This window comes from Rhipicephalus microplus, chromosome 7 (genome assembly GCF_043290135.1).
Source record: "Rhipicephalus microplus isolate Deutch F79 chromosome 7, USDA_Rmic, whole genome shotgun sequence".
NCBI lineage: Eukaryota > Metazoa > Arthropoda > Arachnida > Ixodida > Ixodidae > Rhipicephalus > Rhipicephalus microplus.
In genome coordinates, this window is record NC_134706.1 from 40,948,705 (window position 1) to 40,961,728 (window position 13,024).

The following is a 13,024-nucleotide window of genomic DNA, read 5'->3' on the forward strand; positions in this document are numbered from 1 at the left end:
AGCTCGCTGGAGGCGACACATGCCAACACGACAGAAAAGCTTGCCAATACTGCTTATTCTTTACACTTGGTCTTTATTTTGTCTTCGAATATTATGTCAAAATTTCCAGTAAATGCGTCAAATACAAGTTAATAGTAGCCAGAAAGTAGCCATATGGCACCAACCTGAAACTTTTGTAGCCAGATATTGCCGGAAAGTAGCGAATTTGACGCAAAGTATCCAGCAACGGCAACCCTGACTACAGAGTTCAAGCGTCTGCTTCAATAAGAATAAACGCACACAACAGCAACTTATATTAAAATTTTTGTCAATATTACACGATGCAAATTTATTTGGGCATTTTGCGAATATATGCCATTTTTTTTAACTTTTCTGAAGCAAGCTTTCGCACGTAACAGCCGATCCCGCAGTAGTACTCACTCAGCGTTATTAAACTGATCTTGACTGCATAATGCTATGAAACTATTTTCTTTTCGTGAAAAATGCGCAATTATCTTCTGAACTGACGACCAACAAATCTCTGTACACTGTTTTCAATCATGGATGCTTACATTTGTGGGTAATCGAAGGCAGTGTAACGAATTCCCAGTCACTTGACCACGTGGTCTTTTCCCATTTTAGACACACCGAAACAAAACACTGGTCGTACTCCTCACCAGCTAACTACCATCAACGGCATGACGAACGTAACAGGTGCGACAGCTCATGGTGGCGCTGGTGTCGCATCGTGAGGCGATGACAATGGTTTGCGGTGGCAGCCGCCAGAGGTCGTCGATTACCATGCCGCATCGCTACTGATGCAGCGACACTCGTGTGTATGTGGGCGTGTGTTCTTCCACTGCCAGTTCGTCTGTCTCTACGCAAATATAGATGGTTGTTGGAAAGCGGGGCCCCGTGTCACGAGTTTCTTGAGCGACATCATAAAACGGTCTCTTTCTCGGTGATCTCCCGCTGGATGAGGGCCACGGGTCCGCCCCTCGAATCCGAGGGTGTCACCCGGTTGTTGGTCCCTTCCCGAGACCGCAGGAGCTCTTGCACTGTCGATGGTGGCCTGCGTCGCCAAGCACGGGCACATACGAATATGTCGGCACGTTGATTCACTGAATGGTTTCACATATGCACTATTGCGATGAAAAAATTAAAGCATATCAACGAAGTGAATGATGACGAGTGGCCGCAGCTTCTGGGGATCATTAAGCCCCGCACATTGCCCACTCGGTCATGCAAAGACATGAAAACACGGGGGTAAAGTATCATCATCATCAGCCTGACTACGTTCACTGCAGGACAACGGCCTCTCCCATGTTCCCCCAGTTAACCCGGTCCTGTGCTTGCTATCGCCAATTTATACGCGCAAACTTCTTAATCTCATCTGCCCACCTAACCTTCTGTCTCCCCCTAACCCGCTTGCCTTCTTTGGGAATCCAGTTAGTTACCCTTAACGACCAGCGGTTATCCTGTCTACGCGCTACATGCCCGGCCCATGTCCATTTATTCTTCTTGATATCAGCTATGATATCCTAAACCCCCGTTTTTTCCTAAATCCACCCTGCTCTCTTCTTGTCTCTTAAGGTTACACCTATCATTTTTCTTTCCATTGCTCGCTGCGTCGTCCTCAATTTAAGCTGAACCCTCTTTGTAAGTCTCCAGGTTTCTGCTCCGTAGCTAAGTACCGGCAAGATAAAGCTGTTATATACCTTCCTCTTGAGGCATAGTGGCAATCTACCTGTCCTAATTTGAGAGTGCTTGCCAAATGTGCTCTACCCCATCCTTATTCTTCTAGTTACTTCAAACTCGTGGTTGGGCTCCGCGGTTATTACCTGCCCTAAGTAGACATAGTCTTTTACAACTTGAAGTGCACTATTACCTATCTCGAAGCGCTGCTCTTTTTCGAGGTTGTTGTACATTACTTTCGTTTTCTGCAGATTTATTTTAAGACCCACCTTTCAGCTCTCCTTGTCTAACTCCGTAATCATGAGTTGCAATTCGTCCCCTTAGTTACTCAGCAATGCAATGTCATCGGCAAAGCGCAGGTTACTAAGGTACTCTCTATTAACTCTTATCCTTGACTGTTCCCATTCTAGGCTTCTGAAAACCTCCTGTAAGCAGGCGGTAAATAGCATTGGGGAGATTGTGTCCCCCTTCCTTACACCCTTCTTGATTACTATTCTGTTGCTTTCTTTATGAAGCACTATGGTAGCAGTTGATCCCCGGTAGATTTCTTCCAGGATGTTTATATATACTTCATCGACACCCTGATTCCACAGTGTCTGCATGATGGCTGATATTTCTAGTGAATCAAACGCCTTCTCGTAATCTATATCTAATTATAGTGGTTGGTTATATTCTGAGCATTTCTCTATTACGTGATTGATAGTATGAATGTGGTTGATTGTTGAGTAGCCTGTTTGAAATCCTGCTTGTTCGTTTGGTTGATTGAATTGTAATGCTTTCTTTACTCTGTTAGCAATTACCTTTGTAAATAGCTTGTTTACTACAGAGAGCAAGCTAATCGGCCTGTAATTCTTCAAGTCCTTGTCTTCTCCTTTCTTATGTATTAGGATGATGTTAGCGTTCTTCCAAGACTCTGGTACTCTTTCCGTCAGGAGACACCTTATAAACTATATGCAAAGTTTATTATTCTGAATGTGTATATGGTATTGAGAGGTCCATATGGATATGCATACGGCATACATACTGATACTACATGAGTGTCCATATTGATATGGATATTCATAGGGTGTCACGCCGAGGGACGTGGGACATGGCTCAACCATAAGGAGCTTCCCCCTAACAAAATGCGAACAGCGGTAAGCACCGCATTTGGCGCAGCGCAACTCCCCCGTGCAGTGGCTGTCGCTTGGCGACTATGTAATTCCAAACGGTGTCACCACGGTGCTAGAACTTTCTAATGGCTGGCGCTATCGCACTGTGCGTGCGTATTATCTGTGAGTCATTCATGGCATTCGGATAGTGCAGGCAGTATGGTAGCGCCAGCCGTTCCAGGATTCTACCGCTTTAGTGGCACCGGCTGAAAGTACATACCTAGTCACAGGCACGTCCCAGATGGACAGTTCCGGAGGCCACGCGTTCCGCTTCATCGCACTGTTACAGTGCTCGGTAATTGAAACGTGACTCTCGGAGCGCAATGCTGCTGGCGGTGAGGGTAACAGTAAATTAGAAGTGTGGCAGCTTGGGCTAGTTGGTATGACATGACGATAGTTAGAGCGTGAGAACAGAACGACGACACAGACAAGAAGTGTCCTTCGTGTCCTTCTTGTCAGTGTCGTCATTCTGTTCTCGTGCTATAACTATCGTCTTGGTAACAGTAAAGACGAGAGGACTCGGTACACATGGTGACTGCAGTTGGTCGAGAGTGATTCAGTCTGTAGTTCTCATTGGAGCCAGTGGAGCGCTGCCTGCCATCACTTCAAAGCTCTGCGTTCCCGTGCCTCACCACTTGCAGCGGCTGGAGATGGCACGAGCACGATACGAAGTTTCGCAGCGCTACGCCATGGTCATAGAGAACTACAGAATGTTGACCTATGGCCTCCGAGATGGCGCACCGGGTCGCAATATCGGAGGGCATGGTTCACCAAATGCAGTCGCCCACGCTCTCGTGCCCGCTCTAGCTCTCAATATTATAGAATCATGCTTCCAGTAACACGTTGCAACTGCCACTACTGTAACTCGAAAAGCACTGGTGAGGTAATTAAATGTCAGTAGAAATAATTGATGGTGTAATAAATTGACTGTCAATTTGGGTAATGTGAAGGAGAGTGCAGCTGATATCTAATGCCTTCACGTTTGATTCTCAATTATTTCATGCTTTCTTCCATGCGATTCGCATTTGATTCACCCTAAGCATTTTATTATCGCTTCCAATCGTTTGACGCACTCTCACAATGTTAATTCGCTTCAATAAACATCTATACCAATATTATATTGGATTTCACGTGCCCTAATTCACAAATGAATATGAAGTGTGGCGTAGTAGAGAGCTCTGAAAATTTCGTCCATCTGATCTTCAAAACGTGCACCAACATCGCACAAAACACGGCCCTCAACCGTTTTCCTTCCATCAAAATGCGACTGACGTGGCTGGCATCGAGACCACGACCTTGGGGTGAGTATTCGAGTACAATAACCACTACACCACCATGATAGACTTAAAAAACTTCAATGTCAATTGAGTGAGATACTTACTAACACGGCATATGCAGGTTTCGGCCCCATATGACTGTTATGACTATTTGTGAGGTGGCCACCCACACGGAATTCAGCTTATGACAGAAGTTTTTGCTTTATCTTTGTACATCTAATCACTTTGCTAGGCAAATGCAAACTATGTTGACTACAAAGGGCTGCTGGGCTTTCAAAAAATGTTTAAAATTTGCCGTCACGAGTGTCATCTGTCGTTTAGCCACTTTGCAGTTCAGCCAGTTTGCAGTGTTCGCTATGCGGTGGCCATTCTAGTACCAGAGCTCTTTCAAAAAGGGACACCTTATTACAAGAGGACGAGCCTTGCTCAACTGTTTACAATTTATTTTCACTGTGTTTTTTAAAGAACACTATGAAAACTCAAATCAGTATCAGTCCTTTAAGTCATTTAAAAATTTAAAAGAAAAATCGGTTTACAAATGCTGTTCTACTGAACTATACATCGTTCTCCCCACATACACATTACATCGCTTGCCTTCTTGCTCTATAAGACGTGTCTGCTTCAAGAGGAAAATGTGGGTGGCCCTGACCGTAAAACTCCTTTATTCAAAGAACCCAAACATGGCAAACCTGCCATTATAGTATGTGCTTTTAAGATAATAATAATAATAATAATAATAATAATAATAATAATAATAATAATAATAATAATAATATTAATAATAATAATAATAATAATAATAATAATAATAATAATAATAATAATAATAATAATAATAATAATAATAATAATAATAATAATAATAATAATAACAGGTATTACTATTATTATTATTATTATTTATATTTACTATTATTATTTGGGGTTTGACGTCCAAAAAAACTAAGATTTGATTATGAGAGACGCCGTAGTAGAAATCTTCAGAAATTTCGCCAACCTGGGTTTTTAACGTGCAGTTAAATTTTATTCCACTAGTCTAAACATTTTAGCCTCTATAGATAATTTAGCCACCGCAGCCAGGATTCGATCCCGCGACCATCGGCTTAGCAGTCAAGGGCCCTAACCACAGACCACTGCAGCAGTGCTCTGCAATAACCAGGTCTCTAGTGGTTGATAATTAGGGCAGTGAAATCAGTATTATCCTGACAAAGCACGAGCTTGGGTACATCTCAACAGTAAAACAAATACAGTGTCGAAGACAAATCCACGCATGGTACTCCCTACAAAGCCCAGTGTGTGTACCTTTATTCGTGCATCAATCTCACTGTTTCAATGCATTGCAGAAAACAAAACAGCATTCACAACTTTCGGCATGAATCCACTCGCCTGCGTATTCCGAGCTGTGCCTCCAACTGGCTGACCCGCATGCGAGCCAGGTCCAGTTCGTGGCGGACCTTCCACAGCTGAGTGTCGCATACGGGGTCCCTGCAGCGGTGTCGCATTCGAGCCTCGTACATGGCGTCGCGGAAGCTCAGCGACTTTCCCATACTCTGCATTTCAAGATACGGCAAAAAAAGAAGAAAAGATGAATAATCAGCCAATACAGCTTCGCTTCTAGCACAAACAAGGACTTAAAACAAGAAGTCTGTCGGCCGCTTGGAACTCGTGGACCTCTCGTTATTGGCTCGGACTGTGCATGAATATCTCTCATTTTTTAGCAAGTGCCATTGGAAACTGTGCAGACGTGACTGGCCTTAACAATTTGCTACCTGTGGCACTGCATCAAGCCGTGCTATGTTAAATATAAACGAAACTAAAGCTTTTTATTATAATTTCAATAACTAGACTTTCAGATTTCTGTCAATCTGAAGGCCGGTATCAATATTTTTTTCGTAGCCTGAAGACAATTTTATTCAAAAAAGGACCTACGTTTGATATATGCGACCATCTTTACTTAATTTGGCAATATTAGCCTGCACTGCACTGCAACCTTTTCCACCATCCTGGCGCATCAGAGACTCAATTTCTTGACTTTGCTCTGCTAGCAGAGGTGAGTTTTAGACATCGGCATATAATTATCACTACAGAAATATGCGATTGTAAATGAGGAAATAAACAATAGATAAGTGAGTGTATTAGGGTATTCCGGTTGCTTTACAACGCATGCATGTATGTCCACTTTATAGGTGACTATGTCGTCAGAACTTCCCATTCTCTTGTTACAGGCAACGTCTACACAGATTCAAGGCTGTCTCCGAGCATGTGTTAAAACAACATTCCATCATTAAAAGCACTCAAGCAGCACACGTTGTATCCTCATAGACAAGTGCAAGCCGAACGTATGGAGTACGTCTCCGGCGAACTCACCAGAGAGATGAGGGCCAGCCATCGACCCGAGGGACCCCGGCTTTCGAGGCCACCCGGGCGCGGAGGTATCAAAAGTATAGGTGCTCCAGCAGTAGCAGTAGCAAGGTGAGCAACACTCCACAGCCCAGCAAGAGAAATGCACTCATGAACTGGTTCACGTCCAGAGGGTTGCTCGCGTTGCGTTTAGCCTTGTCCGGCTTGCAGGCGCCCTGAAGCCAGAACCTCTGGAGGCGCTCCAGGTCTCCGCGTTCTCTAGGGTAAAGTAAAAGGGAAAAAGTTTTTTATTTAGGAGCCAGGTGGACCTTAGGTACAACCTCTCGCTAGCAACACTTCACTGAGAGAGGAAAAAAGGGGGGAAAAAGAAGGAGGAGGGCAGATGGCAATAGCTACAGAGAGGTGATGCGAAGTTTCCTCAAGGCCTATTTAACAAAAAGGCGCACGTAGTGCTTTGTTATAATGGCAACAAAGGCTTCGCGACATCTGATAGTCCGGGGATGTAACAAGAAAGCATATCGTCATAATTGTTCATTTAGGGTTTACTGACAGTGATTTCGGTAGAAATACTTTTGACCGAAATACGGCAGAAGGTAGACACCCGACGACCCAGTTTTATCTGAGCCTTCAAAGAATTCGTGCTAAGAAGACGTGATATCTGTAATACGTTTACCCAACTTTACGTAATATTCGCATTAGAGCCAAAGAACGCACCTGCGGTTGCGTTAATTTATTGATTGATTATCAGGTAAGTTGATAGATTATTTATCAATGAATTGCTTTGTTCAACTAATTACATTTTCGATTGCTTTTAGTGTAGGTACAGTTTCGGCCATATGTTGCCAGCAGAGCGCTTCAAAGTACCCCTCCATTCCTAACTGCTACTGCCACGATCAGCGTCCAATGCGCAGATCATGCTGGCCATTTTATCAACTATGCTCAAGGATGCTCTCACAGTCAGTTGCTACTTTTTTTCCCCAGAGTCAGCTCCTACTTGCACACGCCATAGCCTTAAAGTTCATGACTCAGTTGGGCTGGCACACGAGGGAGTTTGTACGCATGTACTATTATAAAAACGGTGCTATTAAAAGGCACGAAAATACTGGAACCACTCAGATGTTAGCACTGTGGCAGTCTTTTTGCGCCTTCGCATGATTGCGGGCAATAACTCGTTTGCGCAGGAATGATGGGTGCACTGCAGCTGCATCTACGTACGCGGGCCGGTGCTGGCCAAATCAGACAGAAAATTTTCGCCGCTTTTGTTATGTGTACCTGGCTTTTCACCACTGGCTCCCTCTCTCCTGGAAATTGAGGGCACAGCCTTTATATAGAGTGCTGCACTGAACCAATCCCTTAACTCCTTCATAGCTCCTATCATAGTGCATAGTTTTCAGACTGTGGACGAATTACCTGGGCTGCCATGTACGACCAGTAGCGATAACTACCTAGGCTACCTGGGCTGCCATGTTAACTACCTGGGCTGCCATGTCCGACCGGTAGCGATACTCACCGATGCTACCTACCGACGCTACCTTCACGTCACGTCATTTACGTAACAATAAGCCCACGACTCACCGGTATTCGATCATCTGTCGGTTGAACATCTGCAGGTACTTGGACTTTTTGGGGAGCGCGAATCCGTATCCCGTCATGGCGTACCACGAGCCCACAGTGAGCAGGCGGCACACGTCGTCCTGACCGACCAGGTAGTCCAGCACAGTGGCGTCGTACACGAAGGCATCCAGCTCTCCGCGTTTGACGGCCCGGATGCCTTCGAGGACCGTGGACCGGTTGAATTGCCGCATGTACGAGTACATCTTGGGCTTGTTCTGCTTAAGCACGGCCTCCGTGTTTCCGTGTGGTATGGTCCCGAAGCGGAACGGAGGCTCCACCTGCTGAGGGTTTTGCAGCTGGACAAGATACGAGAGGAAAATTACTTGGCAGACATGTACCATTGGTTCATTTCGACAGCATTTTATGGACGCCTAAAGCGTACTTATGAAATATGTCACAATATACAGAAAAGTTGCGTGTACCTTGTGGTTCCTGATGTGTTCTACCTTTCTAATTAGCACAAAGTTGTTCGGAACAATAAGCTCAAAAGGAAAAAAATGCAGATATGATCAAATGATGAAGTAAATGCAAGAGTTCTGTCACAGAGTTGCTCATAACAGTCAGCTCGAAACGAAAAATTTGCAGATATGATATAGGGGTGAGGTAAATGAAAAAGTTTGGAAAGCAACAGCGGCCGGGGAAGTGCAGTCGATCTTTTATTTACATTATGTCTGTTGCACTCCATTTCGTTGAACCGTTTCCAAAGAAATTTCTCACTGCCTCGATAAATTACCTCACAGAATCAATCGTTAGTTGCAATACTGCTGAAGCATTTTTAACCATAGTTTGAGCCGTTGATTTATGTTCATGGCTGACTTTTTATCTCTGTTTACAATCGTTCAAGAGCTGTACTGCGAGCTAAAATAAGCCGAGATGGCAATAAAAGACTGCTCTCTTGAGTACACCCTGATGGGAGTTTTATATAATCTGCACAGGCGGAGCGAAAAACTTTCTCCCCTGAATAACGGCGCTTCTGGATGGACTGAGGGAAGTATTTACTTAGGTCCATTGGAGAGCGTTTTCAGGCAAGTAAGGCACGTAATTTTTCAGGCAAGTACATTACTTTAGTGCCATACTTGCTTTTTCAGGCAAGTATGACACTAAACATGAAAGCCCTTCAAAGTCCTACCAATGATTGTTTATTAATTTGGAAACTAAGCACCCAAAAGTTAATACACGTAGACAAACGTGCACACAGGTATAGTTCTCTAGACATACAACGTTCTCACAGTATGATTACACTGGAGAAATAAGTAATTAGCACAAATAAACAAAATACAAAGTGACGACAATAATAATACTCTTTATTCTGGCATGTGTAAAAAACAGTTCTGCTGGTATGCGCGTATGTGCCAGAGGTGATTGACACTTAGTATCTGCCCAGGAACGACGAGAACGCATATGGGCAATTTTAACACGTTTGCGCTAAGAGATGCCCAACACCAGGGCCGTCGACACGACAAATGCAATGAATAAATGTCAGGGTTCCAGCTGGAATTGAACGCAAGCATTTTACCCCAGAGCTACACTAGGTCTCAGAACTACTTTTCAAGAAGACGCTAATCTTCGTGAAACGTCAATAGTGGTTGCAGTGCTGTATGCCCAATTTTATGAATAATACATATGTACTCCTGTGATACAGGCGTCACGTCGGGTTAACGTCAAATTTGGTTAGTGTCCATGCGCTGAAGTTGATTTATGTAGCAGTGTCCAGGGCCAACATCTTCGCGAGCGCTTCATATCAGCTTCCGTTGTTGCTAACACGCATGTTTCACTTGACATCATTGCGCAAATGCAAACAACTGGTTATATAAACATCTGCAACTCTTGAACATATGTCTGTGCGTGCAAAATTTGTACATATATTTAGCGTCGTTTCATGACGTGCTTCTCAATAAAAAAATTTCAACACGGTCACCTTTCCTCCGCATGGTTCGCATAACGTCGACTTCCAGGTAATAGGATCTGCCGAATTTTCAAAAAATAATATACAGATCTGCTTCTCGTTGATAACTCAACAATAGAAGGAAGACTGTTCCATATACGCACAAGGCGGAATAGACAAGACAATGCCATAAAAGTATCTGCAGTATTATAACAGCTACACTGACAACTGCACATCACTCGCGCTTTTTTTTTCTTTACAAAAATACTAATACGTTGTGTTCATGTACAAATGTGCCTCGCATCACCCACCAGCATGTGCAAGGCTGGCTCCATAAATTTGCACACCCTTATTTGTTTCAGTGTATCTAATATACAAAGCATTTCGTCACATTTCTCACGGTGCTCGAGCACTTCTCTGAACGTCGTCACGTTTTCAACTTAACAGACGTTCACTTATCGTTCCTGGGGCTCAGTATTTTGTATATCGACACGTGATCTTCGTAGGCATGTGTGTTTAGAAAAAGTGGTAAATGCTTTCGAGTACATTGTACTCTACAATGGGAGAGGTGAAAGCCGTCCCAGAGATTTACACAGGACAAGAGCAGTGTGTGTTCAAAAAAAGTGGGTAACGATTTAGAGTACTAGGTATTCTACGATGGGAGAGCATGGAATCGTCCCTGATACTATACCGAACATTCACCCATTCCCAATGGAGCCGCACTGAGGCAATCTTTAGCGCATTGCTTGCACCGCACGAACGCAGTTTGATCGCCATGTGTGCATAGGCAACAAACCTTGACCACCCATGTAGTTCTGGTGGGACGCTTACTTTTTGAGTAATTAAACAAAAAACATTCAATGGGTGCATATAAACTTTCCACGGCCTGATAGACACCCCTGTTTACAACCATATTTTACTTTAGACCCACCTTAAAGGGGCCCTCCAACACTATTGAAGCACGTGTTTTTTATTTGTGGTTGGCGTAGACTTATAGTTAGAGGTAATTTTAGCATTGGTCTAAGGCCAGATATTGTATGATTCAGTATATTTAACGCAATAAAGTCACTACAACGATGCCGACCACAACACCACGTAGTGGCCCTTGTCAGAACTATGCGGTCGGAGATGAAGTCGGAAGGTTGCCGCCATATGAATGGATAAATGTAACGTTTGAAGCTATCATGGTGTAAAATCAAAACTGAGGTTACTAATCTGTTTCATCTTTCGTCTCTGGGCTTTTTCATCGAACCCTGAACAGACGCGGCCACAACAAAAAGCATCACAGCGACTACAAACAACGACAGAGACGCTGGCTGCCATTTCGCCACTGGATTTTTGGCTTGCCCGGGTTAAACTTCTAATACACTGTACCCGGTTGGTGGGATATCCATACGATAGACGTCTCTCTCTTTCTTCCCTCTTCTTGCTTTTGGGAGTTCTCTAGCTGTCTCTTTCCACACGTGCGCTGTTAAAGGGTTACAGTGCACTATTGTTGCGCGTCGGGCAGATCACCGAACAACGCGCAAAGGGTCAACAGTACTTTGCTGTACTGGTCGTTCCACAAGTTCCTTTCTCAGAATAAGAGGAGGGAGTGACTCGGAATAATAAAAAAAAAACAGCTGAAAATACCTCGCTTCGACACAGTAGCTCCCGCTTACGTTCCGGCAAGCCAGGCATCAGGCACGAGTTCAACATAGCTTAAAAAAACAAGAATGGAGTGGGAGCATCCCCTATGTAGACACATCGAGCACATTTCATTGGGGCAGTCTTCCGACGTCATGGGCGAGTGAAATGTGGTCAAATGACCCCACAAAATCGAGTTGAGGGTCGAATTTCTTTTTTCTTGTAATTAAAATTTTTAAGTCGAATAACTTAACACTGCGTGCCTTTATCACTGACGTTTTTTGCTGCATTGGTCTGTCTGTACTTCACTCTACATAACCCACGAATAAAAAACGGTGAGTTAATTAGTGTCGAAGAGCCCCTTTAAGTTCAACGTTTTTCTTTTTTTTTTTCATTTGCGAATTTCAATTTTCAGCTGGCATCAGTCGCGTGGGCAGAATTCGCAATCGCAGTACTGTGCGTGAGTCTGTAGAATGCACCGAATTCTATACAAAGCACGAACGGCCGTAAATGAACGCCTCAGCGTCACACATTCGGCAACGTTGACGGAAAACCGCAACATCGCCATACATAGCGAAACTAGATCTTGGACCATATCTACTTGTTCTACACCTGTCTCAGATGAAAAGGCTGTCCCGCACCCACGAAAAATTGTGGTGGACAATCTCCTCGAAGGGAATCTTCATGGAATGCGAAGGAGCAGTGGTTCGCACGACATTGACCCGGTTGCAACGGGCGTCGACGCGGGTGCTGGAAGAACAGTTTGCAGCGAACTAGGTGTAGCGTTTACTCGAGTAAACGAGTCTTTGAATTGTGAAAGCACGGGAAAGGGGTTGGGTTTCATGTAAGTCTAATTGCAGATAAACGAGCCGAAAGACTTTCTACTTGAGATGCGGTTGAGCGCTGCGGGCGGTGGAGAGGGTGAAGCGAGAAATAAGTATGTTGCGAGCGAGCGGAGGAGGCGGCCGATGCGGGCGCTGCAGCGAGCGTGCTGCGGGATAGAGAGAGAGTGACGTCAGCGCGTACCTGCCAGCGAAGCGTGTGGAAGGAGCGTGACGTCAACGCGCAGCTGAGGCGTGACGTGCTCGGACAGCTCCAACAGCTGCGGCGAGGGGAACGCGCTGCGTTCGTACGGACGCACGTTCTTACGGCGTTACACACGTGAGTCAAAGAGCTGCTTTGCAGCCGAAAACATTGTGACTGCGTCCTTAACTTTTATGCGTTACACAGGCCAGTGACTCCTTTAAAACTGATTCATAGCAAAGGCAATGGCTAAACAGACACGGGCACGCATACCCGTACGCACGCACGTCTTTGCCGAAATTTTTTTACACTCCCTTGCGGATTTTGTAACCACGTGAGCACACGCCTTTCGGTGAGTATGACAAGGCAATGTCGTTTATATACTCAGTCACTTATCAATGGGAGCATAATGG

The 13,024-nt window shown here is 44.6% G+C and overlaps 1 pseudogene; it reads right to left on the reverse strand.

Moving 5' to 3' along the window:
• Positions 1-508: 508 nt before the first annotated feature.
• The window catches only part of LOC142767753 (glutamate receptor ionotropic, NMDA 2B-like), a 145,671-nt pseudogene continuing 133,155 nt past the window's right edge, over positions 509-13,024 (reverse strand).